Source organism: Copadichromis virginalis, linkage group LG19 (genome assembly GCF_057382275.1).
Source record: "Copadichromis virginalis isolate Kocher_CV1m ecotype Utaka linkage group LG19, C_Virginalis_male_GT1.1, whole genome shotgun sequence".
NCBI classification, from domain to species: Eukaryota; Metazoa; Chordata; class Actinopteri; order Cichliformes; family Cichlidae; genus Copadichromis; species Copadichromis virginalis.
This window is the reverse complement of record NC_140636.1, coordinates 16,742,059-16,763,861: the sequence shown is the minus strand read 5'-3', so window position 1 is coordinate 16,763,861 and position 21,803 is coordinate 16,742,059. Positions and strand designations below refer to the sequence as shown.

Here is a 21,803-nt window from a genome sequence, read left to right as displayed (position 1 = left end):
AATACTGTCTGTGTTTATTTACATGTTCACATTAAGCTTTATTTATCCTCTGACTCATCACAATACCATCCCTTCTTATAGCACACACACTCATCAGCGGTTTTGTCCCACTCTCCCTTGTAGTCTTGTGTGCGTTGGTAGTGGTTTGGGTATAATTGGCTGCACTGTGTGTTTGTGTGGTTTCTAATGCTCTCCGGAGCACTGAGCGGTCAGCTAAGTCAGGGTTCATTAGTGAAGCAGTGGATCCACCATATTCCCTCAAGCATCTGCAACTTCTACTACTTTGCTCTGTTTCTGTCTTTCCCAGAGTTATTATAGCGTTGTGTTTTTCTTCCACTTTAGTTTTTATTTTGTTGCATTATTTTCATTCGTTTTTTTTTGATTTTGTAGTTTTGCTTTCAATTGAGTTTGGTTTCATTTGAATATGTTGCCAGAAGTGGGGCTTACTTCAGCTTAGAAGTAATTAACCTTTGAATTCAATCCAGGTCTGGATCCGTGAAGCTTTGTAAGGATTCTTTATCACTGAAAGATACTATAGCACAAAATTCAATTTGAGTCATATCTTCACAAATACAATACTGTGCAAAAAGCCTTGAGCCAACTCTCAATTCTTTATATTTTCTAGGAAAATGGGAAATAGGTGGAGCTATTCATTGAAATGTGCACATGGAAAAACAGGAAATAAGGCAACAACGGAGGTCTTGCGGTTGTAACAAGCTTGAAAGTCAATATTTGGTATGACCTTTATTGTTCAACACAGCCTGAACTCTGTTGGGCACTTTCTTGTAAAGTCGTCTTTAGGAATAGTTCTCCAGACTCCCTAAAAGATATTCAAAGCTCTTCTTGGGATTTTTCTGCTTTTTGCTTTGTTCCCTGTCAAATTGATCCGATATGAGCTGATCTATGACTGATTGTGTTTTGTTGTGTGCTTTTTTTTATCCAGGTTTGCTTGTAATGTATTGACAGTGTGTTTGGAAAATCAGTTCTCATGTAATTTGGCAAAGCTCAGCAAATTCTCACATTTCCCTTTGTTATTCCCTTTTTTACGACAGCTTATTGACAGTCATCCTTCCATTGAGAACATTTCAGATGAGTCTTCAGCGAACAGTAGATGGATCATCTGAGTTTCCTCACACTCCATTAGGTGTGGATCGAGCCTTGTTTACAGTATTGTAGATTACACACATTCAGATCCAACTGTTTGTGTCCACATTATTCTGACTGGATTCTAAAAACAGTTTCAGTTCGATGTGTGGATTCTGACCTTTTATTAAACCACTTCTGATCCCTTAAACACACCATATCTTGCTCCAGCAGGGCCAAATCAGGGTCATTGCAATTTTTTTCCCCCATCCTACTAAAAGCAGTAAATACTGCTTTCTGTGGTAATGCCCACCTATGTCCTATTACTACTTTCTCATTTTCAGAGATAAGGATGAGATGGAGAGAGTCCCAGAGGCTCCGCTCTTTTCCCACCACCTCTCTGTGATGTGCTCCGGGTGATGGATGAAGTGAGCCTCATCCAAAATCAGAGAAAATGAAGCTTTCATTAGACAACATAACCAAGCAGTTGTGAGCCCTCTCCTGAGTCCTTCTCTCCCAGCCAGCACTCAGACACATTACCTGCACCCAGACAACACAGCCTTTTAGATGAAATCAATGTGTTGTTCTCTCGCAGCCACCTCTGCACTTTCACACACTGAACCTCGACTCAATTTCCAGGACTGTCTGCAAGTGAGAAGGAAGTGACTGTTAAAGTAGCTGCTCACTGGTTTCTCCTGTGAGAGGGGCTTTGATGTCCTTCCGCTGCCTATTTTAGGAAAGAAAAAGATGGAGAGGAGAAAAGACACCAGGGAAATGAAACCTAACTGCATATATGGTCAATGATTATTGATTTATCTCTTGAGATCACTTGAATCAAGAGAAGAATGGGTTGGAGTTTACATAGAAAACAGACACAGCTGGCTGTAAATCTGAAGAGCACAAAAGGCTCAGCTTCTGTGGCTAAAATCTTCTCTCCATGCAGCAATTATGTAACCTGATTTGGAGCATTGGCACAGAAATTTCTGGGGAATCCATCCCCCTGGGCCATTTCTGTAGCTCTGTTTTAGGCACCGATGGTTCCTCTCTTTGAGTCTGAGCAGTTTGGGGTCATGTTGTACCGCCTCCTAACACGTTATAAATGAAATTTTAATGTAATTTTCTTTTGACAGACAGCCACATCGAGCCCTAGTGCGTACATGCCTGCAATCTGTAAGAGCACGGTGAGTTCAAGGTGAATGAAGGGTTGGACTGCATTCCCTAAGAAGTTGGAGGAAAGACCTACCTCTAAATATTGAGTTTACCTCTTTGACGAAGAGAAGAGAAGAAAAGAAAAGAAAAGAAAAGAAAAGAGGACCCTGAATTGCAGCAGAAGGAAAATTATAGCAGCTTAATTGCTACAGCTGTGATAAAATATTCAGCGTATTATAAAAAGATTGAAACTACATTTAGAGAATCTCGGTACTATTCTGTCTCGCTCGCTCCTCACTCTATCTTCTCACTGCCAGACAGCCAATAAGCCGTGCTTAAATATTGATGGAAATTTTCAGTGATTTTTCCCAGTTTAAAAAACACCTTTGATCTTCATTCATCCGCCCTTTCTTGTGTTTTTCTCTAATTTATTTTTCCTCTAGAGCCCGACATTTCCCAAGCACTCCATCGAAGATGAAGGGTGTATCTCGCTCATGCATGAAAAGCAAAGCATCTGTAGGTCATGATGACATTTTCCACACTTTCCTGTGGGCTATTCTTGTAAAATACTGCTTTGTGTACAGTAGATGTGTGTCTGCATGTGTGTGTGTGTGTTGGGTTACGTGTTAAATTACAGTGGCTGCTGCAGAAGCAATAAGGCAGTGTGGCCCTCCTGGTTCTTTATGGGTCAAGCCCATTTCAGTCAGCCATTTAATTAGTGGAGACTCACAAGCAAAAACAAATGGAGGAAAGATATCTCACGGCACACTCACTCCACACACAACCGTGGTTTACAACAGCAGGCATGCACAACTGACTCCACAGTCATAAACTTTAGTAGACGCACAGAGAGCAATGCATGCTCCAGTGTAAGGCATCGCACTTAGCAGTAATGAAATTTAAAAAAAAAACAGCCGTAATTCGTGTTTCCGTAATAACGTGTATTTTATGTTGAATTTAGGTCACCTTGTACATGTGCATATAAATGCATCCATTTCAGTAATTGCCTGAGAGAAGATGAAAAACTGGAGGCGGTAAGAAAACACAGACACAGGTGCACTGTTCAAAAAGTGGCTTTGACTGTACCAACATTTATATCAAAAAAAGGAATGAAAACAAGACATTTTAAGAGGTAAGTAGGACAATAAAACATGCCAAGAAATATTAAGAAATACTGCTCAACAGATGGGAGATGGAAAACTTAATAAACTGACCCACACAACAAGAATAACTCAGAGCAGACCATTATAAACACATAGGCAGGGAAACCACAATACAGAAAACATTCCCCCTCCTGCTGTCAGTAGATGGTTTGGTCCACCTGTTTAGTCAGGAGTTTTTTACCTAGCTCCACCCTCTGCATCCTCTTCAGTTCAACCAGGAAGGAGCATAGCAGCAAATAGGTAAGCAAAAAAGCCACAGGCATCATCATTTAGAATACATCACAGACAACAACAACACTTTAAAAATACATGAAAAGCACAGTCATTTCGTAATCATTAAAATGTGTTTTAAATGTGCAAACTGATGAGGAGTCATTTCAGAAATCATGACACACTGCTCTCCCTAATATAAGCTGCGTTTATGAGCTAGAAGTGTCGGTATCAGGGCGATAACGCTGCAATAACAACACAGAAGTGTTGCACAGACTGATTCTGACCAGTCACCAAAGTCTGTTTCACATTGATCAATACCATTTTAAATGTGAGCAAACGCATGGTTCAGAGGTTGCTCGTGGAAAGATGAAGAAACTTTCCTTAACTTTATTTGCAACATACTGCTGTGGATGCCATATGTTGTGACACAGGGAATGACACATTTGATTATAGTGGACACCTGTGCCTTTCTCCTGCTGTTCATGAGACATTTACACCAGAAGTGTCAGTAGAAGTATAAGAAAAAAGAGGGAGAACCTCATTTATCGTGAGAATCGTTAACAAATGGGTCACCTGTAATTAACAGATGTTTTTTCTTGCATTTTTATTTAGGCTTTTAACAAGTTAGTGTGAGGATGAAGTCACTTAATGCAGTCAACAGCATTTTCTGTTGAAAGCAGAAAAAAGCGAATAGATCAGAGCTGCCTGGTTTATTTTTCTCTTTGAAAGCACATAGTTTGTCCTGACATAATTTAATTAATCTAAAGCACCGTGCCTCTCGCTCTGCTGGTATGAGTCAATGGACTCACCCCACAGTCTTTCTTTCTCATGCCTATAATAGTCTTTGAATAAAATGGTATTTATTTAATTAAACTTTGGATCTTTGTGTTAAATCGGATGGACAGCCTACACTGGTCTTCACAATCCACAGCAAAATAATACTGAGACACTGGGTTTTTGTTTTATACAAAGCCTGTTCTTGTTTGTAACAAATAACAAGTGATAGTATCAAAAACATGAATCCAAAAATAAAAGTTCCACTGGTCCAGCCAAACTGGAAATGCTGGCTCTTCGCCTGCTAAGAAGCAGCAGGTAAACCACTGCTTGCACTTGGGGTGAAGCGTAGCAAAACCTCAGTGGTCATGTGATGTGGGTGTTTTAAAGCACACCGAACTGCCTTCCTATAAGCGTAGACTGTAAAAGATGGCGAAAGCTGCCATGAGATCACCCACTGGTTTCTAAAATCTCATCTTGAAGCCTTGAGATGGCAATTTCTATTGTTAAATGAAGTTTTTCATCTACCTTTTACCTTTTCTTTTCTTAGAAGTCTTCTTAGAAGTGTTTTGAAAACCACAGCTAACTTAATTTTTCTCACACAGAAGCTATGTCCATGATGTATACTGTCTCTTGTGGCTGTAGTTGCCTATTGTCTCTGGAAGCAGGATTGATTCTGCTTGACAGTGGGCCTCTGGAAATGTGCATTGTTCTTGCTGACATGTCTGTGTCCAAAACCAACTGTGGGTTTTTTTTTTATTAGTATTTCGAGTACCCCAGTAGACATTGGCAGTTTACCATGTCACACAGTGCTCAAGTCTTTTAAATCAGCTGTGAACTGAACTCCCATAAGATTAAAAGAAACTAAACCTGGCAAAAAAGCTTTTAATTAACAAATAAAGTTTTATTAGTGGTTTTGTTAAAAACCTCAAAGAATGAAAAATGATACCACAATAGGAACAACTGTGCCTGTAATGGTTACTTGAGGGTGCTTCCTTAAGAAACCATTAGAGGAACTGAGTTTGAACACAGAATCCTGTGATATTATTAAGAGAGCACTTTAATCACGCTTCAGATCTGGATGAACAAAATGAAAATCTTTATTGACGTGCATGTAACGTGTTCAGAACAAAATGGCGCAACACTGTTCATCAACAATTTCAAAACTGGATTCTCTTAGGCTGATCCATTTTTGTATGGCTCAGTAGTATGTATGGCCACCTTATTGCCTGCATGCACACCCAACAAATTTCATTTTGTGGAGGGGCTGTTCCTGCCCCCGTTTTCATGGCTGACAGGGATCTGGCATATGAAGTCTTTGGGACAGTGCATCAAGTTTTGGATGGTGCTCTGAGTTTTGAATGTCTTCCTACTTTCACAGACTGACAGGCTGTCCCTGAAGGCCTTCATCACACATATCTGAGAGAGAGAGAGAGAGAGAGAGAGACTGTTAACTCAGATAGACCGTCATGCCCCTAGGTCTTACTTTCAACGGTGTAGATTCAGACATTCAATAGAGACATTGCAGTCAATTGTACCATATCAAGTTTTTGTTTCTGTTTTTGTTTTTTTAATGATCTTGAATATTTTCCATAATGATCAATGATGATGCCTCTTTGGCTACATCTGTGCCTGCGATGCCCTGTACACCATCACATGTAGGTTAGCTTATGAACCTGCCATTATTCTCAGAACTTCTGATGTGCTTAAAATGTTGTAACAAAGTATAAATAATTCCTAATATGCATTTACATCTACTGCAGTTACCATAGCAAAGCCAACATCTGCTTTTTGAGGGCAGGACCATCGTTTGTACCGCGACAACCTGCCTCCACTCAAAAACTGTGCTGTCAGTGATTCCTGGATAGACACGCGATACGTGAGGACCACTAGAAGCTCTAAAATGTCTCCTAAAAGGTACAATTTTAACACCTGAATTTCCGGTGGACCTAATGTTTGGGATGCGTTCAATGTAGGGAGAACTACAACAAGGAAGGATGAGTTCAACTTTTGATGTTTGAGTTCAAAGACCTTTTATAGAACACGTCTTACTCATCCAACGATACCTTGACATCAGACCAGAGCAGCAAGGGATTAAACCACCAAACTACTGATTAGTAGATATCCTGATAATCCTGCTTCCACTCGTGTCAGACAAATTAGTCACCGATATATTTTAATTGCCTTGTTGCCTTATAGCAAGAAAGTCCAGAGCAAAGCAGAGAGAAAAATGCGGTATTTACTGGTGCTTTTTAGCTCTTATATCTGAACCTGTCTGTGCTCTACTTTACCAGTGGATCCAGGAGGCAGTGATCAGATAAGTTCTGACCTGCTCTGGCAGTTCTCCAAACTAACCCTACAAATGTTCACCAAGGTCTTTGAATGAATGGCTATTTTTACAGCTCACCATAATCTTAGAGGTGTAGGCACAGTTGACCCCGATGCCCCGGACCAGCAGGTCCAGGATGTTGGCAGGGATATGGTCTGGCTCTGGCACTGCTTTGTAGTGTCTGTTTGCAATGAAGGCTTGCACCACTGTCATACGGTTCATAGTTAGTGTGCCCGTCTTATCGGAGCAGATGGTGGTGGCGCTGCCCATCGTCTCACAGGCGTCCAGATGGTGGACCAAGTTGTTGTCCTTCATCATTTTCTGATCTAAGTGAGAGCGGTGTTACCCAAGTCTTAAGATTTTATTTCATTAACCAAAAACATCAGAGCAGAAATTATGGTTGATCTAATTTTGTTTAACGAGCATCAAAATAGTCTTAGTAGTACTATTTTAGTGGGGGTCATAGTTCCAGCTTAGCAGGAACACAATAAATAAAACTGTAAAAAGCACACCCACACACACTCATGCAGTTTTAAAAATACTAAATAGTGAAAACATTCATCTGGGAGCTTTCAAACATTACACTGCCGTGTAAGTTTCATGTGAAATAAAACATTTAGTCTAACAGACTGAAGAGTTCCCGTTGTCAGACTGTAATGCCACATACAAATACACCTTGACTGAATACGCTAGGGAGATGGTGACTGCCAGAGGGAGACCTTCAGGTACAGCCACCACGAGCATCGTCACACCAATGATGAAGAAGTTGACCAGGAACTGCACATAGATGGGCACACAAGCGTAGGACCAGACAACAACCTGGATCCAGAAGGTATCAATCAGGAAGCGAATGATGAGGATGAAGACGGTGAGAGCTGACATGATCAGACCTGAAGGCAGAGAAAGAGTAGGAAATTCGTCTGTGAACCTGACTGAGGGTACAAAAGGTGTTGTGGGTTTGCTGTGATCTGCACTGGACAAGGTTTAAAACAAACTTATACAGAAGCTATAAAATCCTTCTTACTGAGTCCTATACAGTCATATCTTTGCTATTGCAGATACAGTAGGCAAGTCGAATCCGTGTGTTTGATCAGTTGGTTGGTTAGCGGCTAGTCTTTTTGACCAGTGACTGTGTTTTCACGCCAACAGTTAGGAGTTCACCTCCTAAGGGCAAAACATTTTGTCATCTTAAATAAAAAGTTTAAGAGACAAAAAGGATGAGTTGTTTAGAGAGTCCTCATCCTGCTGTGGTTTGTATATCCCAACTGTGCATCCTTGATTACAGCTCCTCCTGGAGCCTCTTTACTCTCCTCGGTCCTCCACATGAATTTCAGGAATTAAGGCAGACTTCAGCATAGCGTATTAGGTTTGAGTTTTCTCATAGGTAGGAGACAAATCAGACAAAATTACTTGTCTTGTTGTCATCACAGTCATGGTTCGACAGTTCTCTAGTTAGTGTTGCTTATGACTCTGCTGTTCCTGTTTATTTTTCTTCTTGGCCATATTAGTCTTTTTTGTGTGCAACCTTTTTATGTCTTACCTTGTTTTTCTGGTTGAATTAATTATTTAGATTTATTCTGTCCACTGCGTCTGTGTTGCTTCCTGAGTTGTTAGAGTAAGAAGCAAACACAAGAACAAGGGAATGTAACGGAGCGGAAAGGCTGATTTATTTCCAAGATGTTTTGTGTTTTTAAAAGGAAGGAGACCTTCCTAAAAACGGGCAGAGCAGTGGAGCCGCCAAGGGAAACACACAATTTAAACTGTAAGATTAAAAATATAATTTATTATATTTAAATAGTTAAAAATGTAAGATAAATTAAAACAACCTTGGCCAAGGGATAACACAATAAAAATCAATAAAACACAACATTAAAAGTCCAGTGGAATCCACCACAGCATAAAAGTCCCAGGGAGTTAAGAAATCCAGCGAAGTAAAAGGGAAACCCAGCGGAGTCCTCTCCTTCCTTTCCGCATTCGCGTCTTGATATGCTAGAGAAAGGGAGGAGCGGCAGTCACTATTCTTCCGGCAGTTTTTATTCAATAAAAGGGGATAAGTCAAAGACTTACCCCGGGTGGGCAGAGCTCTCAACTCCGCCCGCCGCTTCTTAAAAACTGCAAAGCCACACAGCCGTCCCGTGCCTTCCGCTGGTGCTGTCTCCGCTCTCCCCGCTGGTACTGTCACTCTCTGCACTGGTGCCCTGTGCGCTGGTACTGTCCGTTCTCCCAACGCCCAGCTCCACCAGCCCCTTCGGCTTGCAGGCGCTGCCGCCTGGCACCACTTACTCCTGGCCGTCTCTCAAGCCTCTCGGTCGAACCCCTTCCTTTGGTCTGCCAGGCCCTCTTATTGGCCTCTCTGGGATCTCTCGCAGGTGTGAACAGTTTATTATCAGGTAGGGGCGGAGTCTTTACAGGACAGGTGTTCAATTTAAATAAGATAAAAACATGCAATAAAGCTCATACAAACAAACCCAATATACAATATTAAAATATTAAAACAGATAAAACATTGCAAAACATGCACAATAAAACTCTAAATAACTTGTCCCGTTTCACCCCGTGACAGGAAGACTGGACCGCGCTCACTCTCCCAATTTGTCCCTCATGTGTATCAGATGTAGACTTTGTGGCTGTTTCAGTTCTATAAAATTTTTAGTTTGGGGTTTTTGTGTGTTTTAAATATTCACAAGCATGATGATGTATAGATGTGTGGTCTATTTCTTAGCAGAGAGGTGGGCCCATGCTCTCATATGCTGTTGACATGTCTGACTCTCAGTCTCCATCATTTATCAAACTCTGTTTGTACCTGCTTGGCCGATGTGCACAGCCAGCCTGGTGAGCTTCCCTTGCAGGATAGATTTCTCTTTTCTCTGTACGGGTTTTTTCTTCTCTGGTTCACTCTCAGTTTCGAGTGGTTGCATCTCCACAGCAGGGCCATCCTTGTTTTCTGCTACAGTCGACAAAAGAAATGTCAATAAGACATTCAGCTTGTTTGTTTTGTTGTTTTTGTTTTTCCGCGTTTCCTCTTATAAAGGCTCTCCCTTAATTTTTTTTTTATCCTTGTGTGCCTAAATATACACTGATTCTTGACTTTAAAACCCTACCAGGAAGAGAGATAGGTTGTTACTCTCAGACCCTGAGTTTAACAGAAGTGTTCACTATGATGTGTGTTGACTGACTGCAACCTAAAGATTTTTTTAATCACTGTTAAAGTTTAAATAACTGGTGAGTGAGAACAGCTTGGATGTTAAAGTACTGCTCAGGCATTTTAAGCAAACGAGAATTAAATGACTTATGCTGTGCTTAAAAAAAAATGTGTACATATATATTGCATCATAAAAAACACAAAGCTGTTTTTGGAGGGTGGTGTTTTTGGCTGCTGAATTTTTTTGATGTTGTGCTTTTGCTAAACTTTCAAACATGTGTCTGTTTATCTGAACCAATCATGCTTACATGTGCAATCACTCACTTCTAAGGTCTTATGAGCCAGCCAACTGATATCATGGTTATGTTAAGCTGAGCAACTACATAAATGTTATTAATGCATAATAACATAATCTTAATGTTATTATGCATTTTCTGCATTTTCATGAAATGCAGAAAATGCACTGCACAATGCCACTATTCATTCACTCTCACATTCACACACTGGTGGAGGGAAGCTACAGTTGTAGCCACAGCTGCCCTGGGGCAGACTGACAGAAGCGAGGCTGCCATATCGCACCATCGGCCCCTCTGGCCAACACCAGTAGGCGGTAGGGTAAAGTGTCTTGCCCAAGGACACAACGACCAGGACCGACGGATCAGGAGGATTGAACCGGCGACCTTCCAGTTACAGATGCGCTTCCCAACCCCCTGAACCACGGTCGCCCCAACATGAGGTCTTTGTCAAGTTTCTTCTTGACATGATCCAACTCTCCAGTTATGGAACTCTCGTCGACCTTAAGATCATTGCCCTGGCAATACACCAGACAATTACATCCACGCTCTTTGGTTCTGTCCACCAGTGCAAAAGTTTTGGCGCGAGATATGTGAAGACTTATCAAAGTGTCTGAAATGTAACATTCCAACCTCCCCCTTAGTGTGTTTACTGGGCAGCTTAGATAATGTCACTTCAGAAAAGAATATAGCCCATATGATTTTCACTGCCCTATGCATAGCCAAGAAAACTGTCCTCATGAACTGGAAAAATAAAAATAATCTTAATTCTAACCAATATAGAAATTATCTATTAGATTACATTAGTCTTGATACAGCCTCTGCCACCACATCAGATCAATTGCTCTGGACTCCTTTTATCAGCTCCATCACCTAGTGGGGGTGGGGGGTCATAATTTGGTCCCACCTTCACTGTTGTGATTGGTGTGGGGGTAGGGACAGGCTTAGGGCGTCGGGGGGTTCCCCGGAGGCATCTTCCTTGGGGGGCTCAACCCGGGGTAGCGGTCATGTCCGGTTGGGGGCTCTGTTGGCTCTCAGGTGACTGTTTCCTCGCGGCTGCGTGCAGCGGGGCTAGGGGAGGGTCTGTGCTGACGGACGTGGGTTACTGACCTGGTAGCCTGGCTGGCCCTGGGTGGGTCCGGGATGGGCGTGAGGTTCTGGGGGCGCTCCGTCTCTGGGCTGGGGCCCGGGCCGGGCCTCGGGGGCTTGGATCCTGGTTGGTGTGTTGCCGGGGTTGTGGGGGCGTGGGTGCATGGGGGCCCGGCCCTGGAGCAGGGTGCCGCCGGTGCGTCGAACCACCTGGGGGGCTCTTCAACTGGTGGGGGAGATGGTCACATCTTGCAGGAGCTTTCCTCTCTTCAGGAACTCTCTCTGCAGGAGGGGGAGATACAGGAGAGGTGGAGGAAGATCTCAGCCTGGGCGTTTACTGTCTTATGTAGTCTGGAAGATGAGCGGATGGTGGGGTGGGTGTAGTTTTCTCTGTGGTGGGGTTGGGTGGACTGTCCCGGGCTCTGTGGGGCCGGGAGGCGCTGCTGCACTGGGCCCCGGTCTGGATGGGCCTGGGCCCCCTTTCCCTGGCGGGTCGCGGAGTGTGGGAGTGCCTACTGGGGTCAGCGGGGGAGCTGGCCCCAGGGAGGGGTTACCTGCCCCTCCCTTCCTTCCCTCCCCATCTCCAGCTGCCTCTCTCTTCCCGCTCCACCACAACCACCCACACATGCAGGGCCTTGGAGTAGGGGTATGTCACCAGGGTGCAGAGGAGGCTACCCCCCCCCCCCCCCCTCTGTCCCCTTCTGGCTGCCTCTGCCTCAATTTTATCCCACAACTTAGACATTCACATTATTCACACTCTCATTACACATACATATAGGATCTTGGGGGTGGGCACAATCACGGAGTCCAAATTACCATCAGGGTGTACACCTCACCCCTGGCATCGTTGCCCACCTCTCAATTTTAAATACACTTAGACATTGAGGGCTATCAGGAGGGACTATGCGCTTACCTGCTGCTCCTTGGCAGGTAGCTCCATGCCCTCCTGGGTTTTAATTGCACCTTAGAACACACATGCATCAACACTACAATGAGCGGGTGGAGGGAGGTTTGGAGTCTTCTCCTACCCCCATTCTCTGCGGCCTCCTGGAGCGGGAGGGCTAGGTGGAGTTGGCCGTCCGACTGCGGTCTGGAGTGTGGGGCCTCCCTGCTGCTACGGAGTTGGGGTGGTCTGCCTCTCCCCACCGCAGGGAAAAGGGTAACACCACCTGGGTCTGGGTGCAGTTCCCCCCTCCAGGGGCAAGGGTACCTAGACCCGGTTTGTAGAGTACGCTTGGGGAGTGTGATCGTGTGTACAGCGTCTCTTTATGTCTGTCTCCACGTTGGTTGAGTGTGGAGTGAGTGCATATGAGAGCATGAGGGGGGGAATGGATGTTTGTGTCTGTGTGTGCCTGTATGTCTGTGTCTATATGTCAGGTTGGGTATCAGACGCCACCTCTCTGGGGACACCTCAGGCCCTCCAAGGTTTGGAGGCCTATCTCCACCTACCACCACTTCCCCTGCCGGTGGCGGACTCCCTCAGGTGTCGGTGCGTTGGTGGTTCTTTGTGTCTGGGGGTGGGCGCCCAGGTACACACCGGCTCACTCCTTGGCGGCCGCTTATCGGGGCCTGGAGCCTGGGGCTCGCTCGGGCCCCTTCGGGGGTGGGGTGCCCCCGGCCTCTCGGCCTGGGGCTCGGTCACTCAGGCACAGCTGGCGGCCGGCGGAGCTCACGGGCGCGTCACTGCAACTCCCCCTGGCTTCTGCTCCGCGGCTGCTGAGTGAACCCTCATCTGGGACTCTCGTCAGCTCTTGCTGGGACAGTGGCGCGGCTGCCCCTCTGTTGGTCTTCCATGGTTTCTTGTGTTCTGGGGGCCTCTGGATGTCTGGAGTTTTGATCTCCTCCATACCTGCCTCACACCCTGGAGGACGGGGCTGTGGCCCCCCCACACTCCCTAGCAGATCGTTACATGGAGAAACCTTTGGAATACAAGCATGCTGATCCACACAGGTATGCACACGGGTGTTCACTGCTCGTAGACCCAAATTACACCTTTCTTGGCTGCTACTTCGAAGCACATCTGTCCTGCGTGCTGCACAACAACATTGAATATTTAGTATTTACTGCTGTTTACACTTAGCTAGATTAATGCGATGGTGTTGTGTTTAGTATGTTGCTTTGTTTCTTTTTTTTTTTTGTCTTTTTTGCTTGTTTTCTATTCTTCTCTCAACAGGTGATCCAGGAGATTTTTTTTTTCTCCCCCCTTTCTCACTGTCCCTCTCCCCTTCTGTTTTTCCTTTCCTTCCTCTTTCTTTCTCCCTTTCCTATCTCTCACTCATGTCTGTCCCGTCTGTAACATCTGAAAATAAAATATAATAAATAATAAAAACAAAGATCGACCAAATGGACCAATACGGCAATGCCACGATGATCCATTTGGCAAAGTAAATCCATTGGGTATCCTTGTTGGTCTTCAGACAACAATTCTGATGGCTAAAGAACCAAATGGGACAGGCGGGAAAGAAAAAAAAAAAAGATCATTGCCCTGAATCAGGACACCGTCAGCAGGGAGGAGGTCACCTGGAATGCCAACACCTAGAGGTAATAACTGTTTCGCCACGTGATTAACTTTTTGTTTGTTTGGGTTTTGGGTTTTTTTCGTTGGTGTCTTTGGCTTGTTTTTTGCCTAAAAAGTTAAAAGGTCCCCATTTGGATCCTGGAAGGAGATATAAATCCCTTCAGGGTTGCATCAGGCACTCGCAGTAAATCAAGCATGAGTTACCCAGGTGAAAACCTCTTGTGAATAAGAAAGCAGCCGAAAGTAGTTTTCTTTGCTGTCTTGCACTTTCTTACATGACATTCTGCACCAACCTAGTCTTTATGATAATGTGTAACCTTTTAGCTGTTATTAATTCAAGCATGAGCAGAATCACTCAGATTGGAGAAATTTAATATAAAGAGATAATTAAATTGCTCAACTAGCTAAGAATCAACCTTCGTCTACAGATGGATGTTAAAACTATCTTGCTGGTACAGACTGACATGTGTTCAAGTAAATAACCTGTAAAAGAGATTTTTATTCTTTCATGTCATATTTTCTGATGGGGTTTGGGGAAATCAAAGTTAATATATATTCTTTAAAGTGAAGCATTAAATAAATAACATCTCTGGTATCATTACTGATGGTCTGATAAGAGAGTGTTGGAGTGAGTGACTCGTAGAAATCATGCTTCGACAACACCAGCTGTGTGAAATCAAATTTCTTACCATATTTGACTTGTGTTATATCACCAACCATGATCTCGGACACTTTGATCTGGATCATCTGCCCCCACCCCCCAGATCACTGTGAACTTCTACGCCTATTCAATGCACTTCTGGAGGCCACAGAACTGCTTTTCCTTACTCCACTCATTGAAGGCCGTCACTAGTGCCACAACCATTACAGACAGGAGAATGGCAGCGCCTTCGATCCATTCAGCCTCTGCTTCACCTTCATTCTCCACAACGGTAGCTCAATGCCGCAGTCTGCAGGGTGTATGAATGTGAGAGTGAATGAATAGTGGTATTGTAAAGTGCTTTGGGTGCCTTGAAAAGCGCTATATAAATCCAATCCATTATTATTATTATTATTATTATTATTATTATTATATACACAGGCTGAAAGTTTACTTTGATGAACAGGCACTTCTGAACACCACACACACACACACACACACCATGAGTGCAGTGTCACACGCCTCTTGCTAAGCCTGCTGGAAAAAACTGCTTTGTGCTTTTCTGTTCGAGACTCTGGCTTACAAAAATCTAAACTCCTTCCTTATTTTGAGTAAATTAAATATACTCACTGTGTCTTTCAGCACTGGGTGGATGGTAAAAAGAAAGGCCAAGCGAAATGATGGCTGCCATAACCAGGTTAATGAGAGTGATGTCCTGCAGGGCTGCCCACACCAACTCCAAAAAGTTTTTTTTGGCTTCTTAGGGGGGATAACATTTGCTCCAAACATCTCCATCCTCCTTTGTAAGTCTTCTGGGTTTCCATCCAAACCTGCAGCAGGAGTTACAAAAACATTACAACTTCTATTCACTTCTATTCTATTTTCTATCCAGGTATGCTTTTACTGCGTTGGCAGCGTGTTTGGGATCAAACATGCAGCCTGTTTTATTCTTGTCACCATGGGGTATGTTAGTATATCTGAATCAAACTTGTGCAATCTGCATACCTGCCCCCATTTCTCTATTGAAGGAAACCCATTTACCTCCTGGTGACGTGTAGATGCATCTATGGCATCAGTTTCACAATCCTAGATAACTGCCTTATTATCGCATTCACAAACCACACTGCCCACTCGCTCAGCAGGGAATAACAATACCGGAGAGGGATTAAAAAGGTCAAAGCCTCCTTTCTATTCTCATTTGGTATTTTAGTATTTCTTCATCTATTTTTTTTTTTGTTTTATTGTAATTCTAAGCATTCTGTTGTTCGTATTTATTGTTGTTATACTACTCACATGTCCTGATGTGTAAGTTAAGGAGCAAAGTGCCACATATTTCAGCAACATTTAAAATATGATTGGACTGCTGAAGAATGTAACTCGTGGTTTCAAACAGCCTTTAAATACACACAGTATTTGTAAGGACCTAGTCTCTAAGACTGAGACTGTTTTAAGACAGTGACCTCACATTTTTTTAATCCCCATTAAACAATGATTAAATTAGTCATCAGGAACATCCTGAGAAGTAGACTATTATTTAGAATAAAAATATTTTACTTTCACTAGATTTAAAGAAGTGATCAGACAGATCTGTTGCTTTGTGGGGTTGAGAAATACTTTCTGTTGGTATAAAATATAAGATTACAATATTAATTTGTCTAATAAAAAATAGCAGCAACATGGCAGCAGCTAAAAACTACGGTTTCATCTGAAAACAAGTGAGTGATGGATCTGAGGCTATGCTCATCTTTTGTATGCAGCCCATAGTGGAAGTAACATACCTCTGTTAGGTGACGACTTTAGCCTGGCACACAGTACTTTACTACACTCCTGTGTAGTAAAGCCCGCACTTATGTTGTGCTGACTCTACAATACAAAAACTTAGCTGAGTTAAAATACAGCCAATGCTAGAATAAAAACTCTTAAAGCACTTCAGAAGGTCTGGAGAACTGTGGCTTAAAACCACCTGAAAAGAGTTAGGGGGGAAAACAGGTGGCTCCTTGGAACCAAAATATTTTTTAAGGAGTGGTGACTCATTTATTTTCAACCAATTTCAATTTCAATTTTATTTCTATAGCACATTTAAGAGTCACAGGTACAACAAAGTGCTTCACAGACGAGCCATATTTGCAGATTTACAACAAAAGAAAACAGTCAACAACAAAGAAATACAGTTATAGGATGGTAATATTATAACAAGCACGAACCGGGAGGAAATTATACTAAGTAGTTTGAAAGGCGAGCTTAAACAAATGGGTTTTTAACCGTGATTTGAAAGATTGAATAGTTTCCGACGCACGGACATCAACTGGCAAGCTGTTCCAAAGTTTTGGTGCAGCAAAAGCAAAGGCACGATCCCCTTTCGTCTTTAGTCGAGACATTGGTTGCATTAGGAGCCCCTGATTAGAGGATCTGAGTGCCCTTGAGGGGATATATAAATTAAGAAGGTCAATCAGATAACTAGGTGCCAGGTTATTTAAAATTTTAAAAGTGTATAAAAGGATTTTAAAAACAATATGGTATTTGACAGGAAGCCAATGGAGGTTAGCTAGAATAGGAGTGATATGATCCTGTCTTCTAGTGCCGCTTAAAAGGCGTGCAGCGGCATTCTGGACTAATTGTAGGCGTTGGATGAGGGACAGTTGCAGGCCTAGGTAAAGAGAATTACAATAGTCCAGCCTAGAGGTTATAAAAGCATGAATGAGCCTTTCAAGGTCCTTGTGTTGTAAGTAAGGCATTGCCTTCGAAATTTGGCGTAGTTGAAAGAAGCTGGTTTTTACTACTGCAGCCACTTGCTTATCTAATTTGAGGGAACTGTCCAGCACTACTCCAAGATTTCTTACAGTAGACGATAGGTGACTGGCATAAGAACCTAAGGTCTCCGATAGCTGTTTCAATGGCATGTGGCTACCAAAGACGATCATTTCTGTTTTATTTTCGTTGAGGGTGAGCGAATTATGCAGTAGCCAGTCTTTGACGTCACACAGGCAGTTAAGCAATGGCAATAGCGGGGATTGGAGATCCAGGTCTAGAGGGAAGTAGATTTGGATATCATCCGCATAGCAGTGGAAAGAGATATTGTGGTTCCTGAAAAATTTTCCCAGGGGTAACAGATAGAGAGAAAACAGTGTTGGACTTAACACAGACCCCTGGGGCACACCACAGCGGAGAGGTGCAGAGGAGGAAGAGTGATTTCCCATAGAGACAGAGAAAGACCTCTCAGTTAGGTATGATTTAAACCACGAGAGTACTTTGCCTCTAAGACCAACTACATGTTCAAGCCTTGAAAGGAGAATATCATGGTCGACCGTATCAAAAGCAGAGGACAAGTCTAAAAGAACTAAAACCACAGGGCGCCCTGTATCAACAGTTACGAGGAGATCATTAAAAACTCTCAGTAAGGCTGTCTCGGTACTGTGGTGGGGTTTAAAACCAGACTGGAATTTTTCATTGATTCCATTTGCCTCTAAGAAAGATTGCAATTGCTTAAGAACAATTTTCTCTAAAACTTTAGCCATAAAGGGGAGTTTAGATATCGGCCTATAGTTTGAGAGGACATTTGGGTCAAGATTACTTTTCTTAATAATAGGTTGGATAACTGCATGTTTAAACATAGCGGGGACGCTGCCTGATAGCAGTGATGAATTCATTAAAAGTAAAATCCAGGGTCCTATAGTGTTCAGGGCATTTTTAATAATGCGAGAAGGAAGCACATCATGGCGGGAATTAGAATTTTTCGTTTGGGCTATTATTTCCTTAAGGGTCGAAAAGGAGACAGATTCAAACTGTTCTAGTACCGCCAGGGATTCGAACATTAAGGATGTGTCTTCAATGGGTAGATATGAGGATCTTAATGCTGTGGTCTTATCTGAAAGATAGTTTAGGAATTTTTCGCATAAAGCTTGGGAGGTCTCGGTCTGGGTGGAGAGTGGATTTATTAACGAGTTAAAAATGCTAAAAAGGACCTGTGGCTTATGGCTATTAATCGCGATGATCTCTGACAGGAAGGAGGCTTTTGCAGTTTTAACAGCCTTCTGATATTTCTTCAGACAATTACGGAGAATGTCAAAGGAGATCTGAAGTTTGTCTTTCTTCCATCTCCTCTCCGCTTGGCGGCATTCACGTCTGAGGGTACGGGTATGATCATTCATCCATGGTTGGCGGGACGGTTTGGGGCGTTTGATCTTTAGGGGAGCTACAGTGTCTAAAATAGAAGTACAGGTGGCGATAAAGGAGTTAGCAAGATCGTTAACCGATGTAGCTGTATCCCAGTTAGCTTCGCAGAAGGCAGAGTCAGTCAGAGCCATAGAAAACTGAATAATAGTCTCCGAATTAATCATGCGTAGGTTTTGCACAGGACCCTCACGTTTCAGCTCCAAATTGCACACATTGACATTAAACAAAACCGGGAAATGGTCCGAAATCCCAGGATTGTAAATGTCTGTGATGCAGATGTCCAGACCGTAGGATAGTACCAGGTCAAGCGTGTGGCCTTTAATGTGGGTTGGTTTGCTGACCCACTGGGTAAGGTTAAAAGCGTCTATGAGGGCTAGAAAGTCCTTGACCAGTGGGTCCGACTCGCAACAAACATGAATATTAAAATCGCCAGTAATGAGAGTATAATCATAGTTAACCAAAAGGTTTCCTAGAAAATCAGCAAACTCGTGGATAAAATCCTTATTGACTTTTGGTGGGCGATATACTACCGCACAGAGGATCGGGGAGGGGCAGATCAGCTCAAGTAACTGCACCGCAAAGCTAGAGAATATGGCAGGGGGAAGCTGTCGCACACGAAATTTGTTTTTAAAAGCCGTGACTAGCCCTCCCCCCCTGCCCGAAGTCCTAGGAGTGCTGATGAAGGTGCATTCTGGTGGGAGAAATTCCGATAGGGGGACAGACTCACCGGGCCGGATCCAGGTTTCTGTCAGGAATAAGAAGTCCCGCTCGGAGGAACGGAAAAAATCATTCAAGATAAAAGATTTGTTCGCCAACGATCTGGTGTTCAGCACAGCCATCTGAATCGTAGTCAACTCATCGTTATTCGGAACACGTCTCAGCGGACGTAGGTTGCTGTGGTTTACGCCACCACCACGAGCCCGCATCCAGCTTCTAATTGGGGGGTGGACGACTGGTAGTTCCGGGTTAGCGAGTTGTCCGACTTGGCGGGTCCATCGATGACGAAGTAGTCTGATGGTGTGCTGATCGTGGGAAGAGAATAAAGGTTAAAAGATATCCGAGATGGTGTGATAGTTGGTTACACCATGTAGTTTCAAATAGGTTTTGATGCGAATCCGGATGCCGCTCCGTTTTCCCCGTCGTCTGGGCCGTTTCTTGGCGGGGGGGAAGAAAGGCAAGCAGCGTATGCATGTAGTCGTGTCTTTAGGAAACGGGATGTCGCTTCCCGGCTTCCAATACGGATATGCAGGTTGATGTTTCAAAGGTCGGCGATCCAGCAGCGTTTGACGATCATAAACAATTAGTGTGGTTCCATCCCGGAAGCATACAAAAAATAGAATAGCTAACAACAGAAAAAGCTCGGAGGAGCGAAGACGGCTTGCCGTACACACTGGCGCCATTTTCCTCCACATATAACCAAATCATGGTCTTTTTCAAAGCCTTTGCCAATATAGCTTTTATACTTATAACTTGTATGTATTAAAGTACATCACCAAAGACAAACTCAGAAATTAAATGTTATGAGTTCGTTTACATTTTAGGACTAATTTGGTTAACATCAGTTGCCAGTGGTAGTTTGTTTAGCTAGCTAGACAGCCTTCAAAAGTCGCTATTGGGTTGTTTTAACTGCACATTTACACTTAAGTCATTTATATTAAACCTATACTTCTGTGTGACAGCTATGTTCTCACTCACCTTAAAATGAATATAATTGCTGTAAACTGAAATAATATGATTATTTCTCTGCCTCGCCAAAAAAAAACTGCATTTACAAACTATGGCAGCAACTGATAAAAGCGAAATGAGAAGCCGTTAGGGTCAATAGATGTGTTTCGGACACAAATTGTCCTTTTTTTCATTTCTTAAAGAAAGGCATTTTTATTTAAAAAAAAAAAAAAAAAGTCTTAATAAAGTCAGCAAACATAAAATCCCTCATGACACCTTTTTACGCCTGGGAGCGTTAAGGGTCTCGAAAAATGCCATAAAATTTGAACATGCATACTACACTCTTTGTGGTCATTGAACGCTGCTTTTCCTGCCTTTCGAAGAAAACTACCATGGGTAAAAACTGTAATTTTATTACATTTATTTGGTTTATATGATGTCATTTTTGTAAAATGCTCTTCAGAATCTTCCCTAATTTGACTGGACCTCTGCAGTTATTGAGCAACTAAAGATCTCTAGACTAGAACTATGTGTTGAATGACCCTTTTTTATTTAGTGATGTATACCCAGGTGATATAGGTGAGCATTTCACTCTCCTATGGTGTGGACATCATTTAACTGCAACATAAAATATTTATTTGCAGTTGTCGTAGTGCAATATGTTGCACAGCTCTTGCCTTCTTTCCCTCTGTGAACTTTTGTGTCTGTTAGACGTGCAGCAGCTGGTACAGTGTTAGACTGATGAAAGAAGGGTGACAGCAGGATGGAGGGATGGGAGATGTTACTGGAGTGGAGCGCAAGAGGGTAGGGGGGGAGGTTGTATCAAACACTAGTCTAATGAGCCATCTGTAGTGGCAGCACTGTGGAGGTTACACCTGACCTGCTAACGTCAAACAATGTCACACAAGAAGACACCCATAGGCAGTGTACCATGTTGGATGAGTACATTAAAAACAGCAGGATCAGCTAATGCGAACTTGAATACAGCTCACACATTTGTTTCTAAACAAGAAGTCCAAGCACTTTTACAGTACATTCATACAGCACACACCCCAAAGGAAGCTTGAGGCAGTTTGAGGTTCTTTATTGATATCTTTGATATTCAGCAAAACAATAGACTGATGAGATGTCCACGTGTACGCCAACTTTTGTCCTTTGGCAGCTGGGAGAAGCTTCAGCGCCACACTGCAGAAGAGGATAAATGAATGATCAGGTGTACAGATGCTTGTATGTTACTTAAAATAACGAGGTTCATCTAAACGAACTGATCTTCTTAAGGGCATTCCTCTCTTGATTATGTTTTTCCAAAAAGAAAATTATGTTCTGCATCTTTAAAACAAGCAAAAATAAATAAATAAATAAATAAGGTGGCAGTAATGCCTAAAACAACACTGTCACCTGTAGATAAAATGACCTCCTGTCACTGAGTAATCGTTGTTTGTTATCATTATGACTGAGTGCTCGTTTGGCGAGTGTAACCAATGTTATTTTTAGTACCTGTAACTTACAAATGTCCCCTGAACGCATCACATACAGGCAAAGTTACTGTTACATAACACAGACAGCTGTACA

At 42.9% G+C, this 21,803-nt stretch overlaps 1 pseudogene; it reads right to left on the bottom strand.

Moving 5' to 3' along the window:
• Positions 1-6,736: 6,736 nt before the first annotated feature.
• On the bottom strand, positions 6,737-15,408 carry LOC146685856 (plasma membrane calcium-transporting ATPase 1-like; annotated as a pseudogene).
• Positions 15,409-21,803: the final 6,395 nt, after the last annotated feature.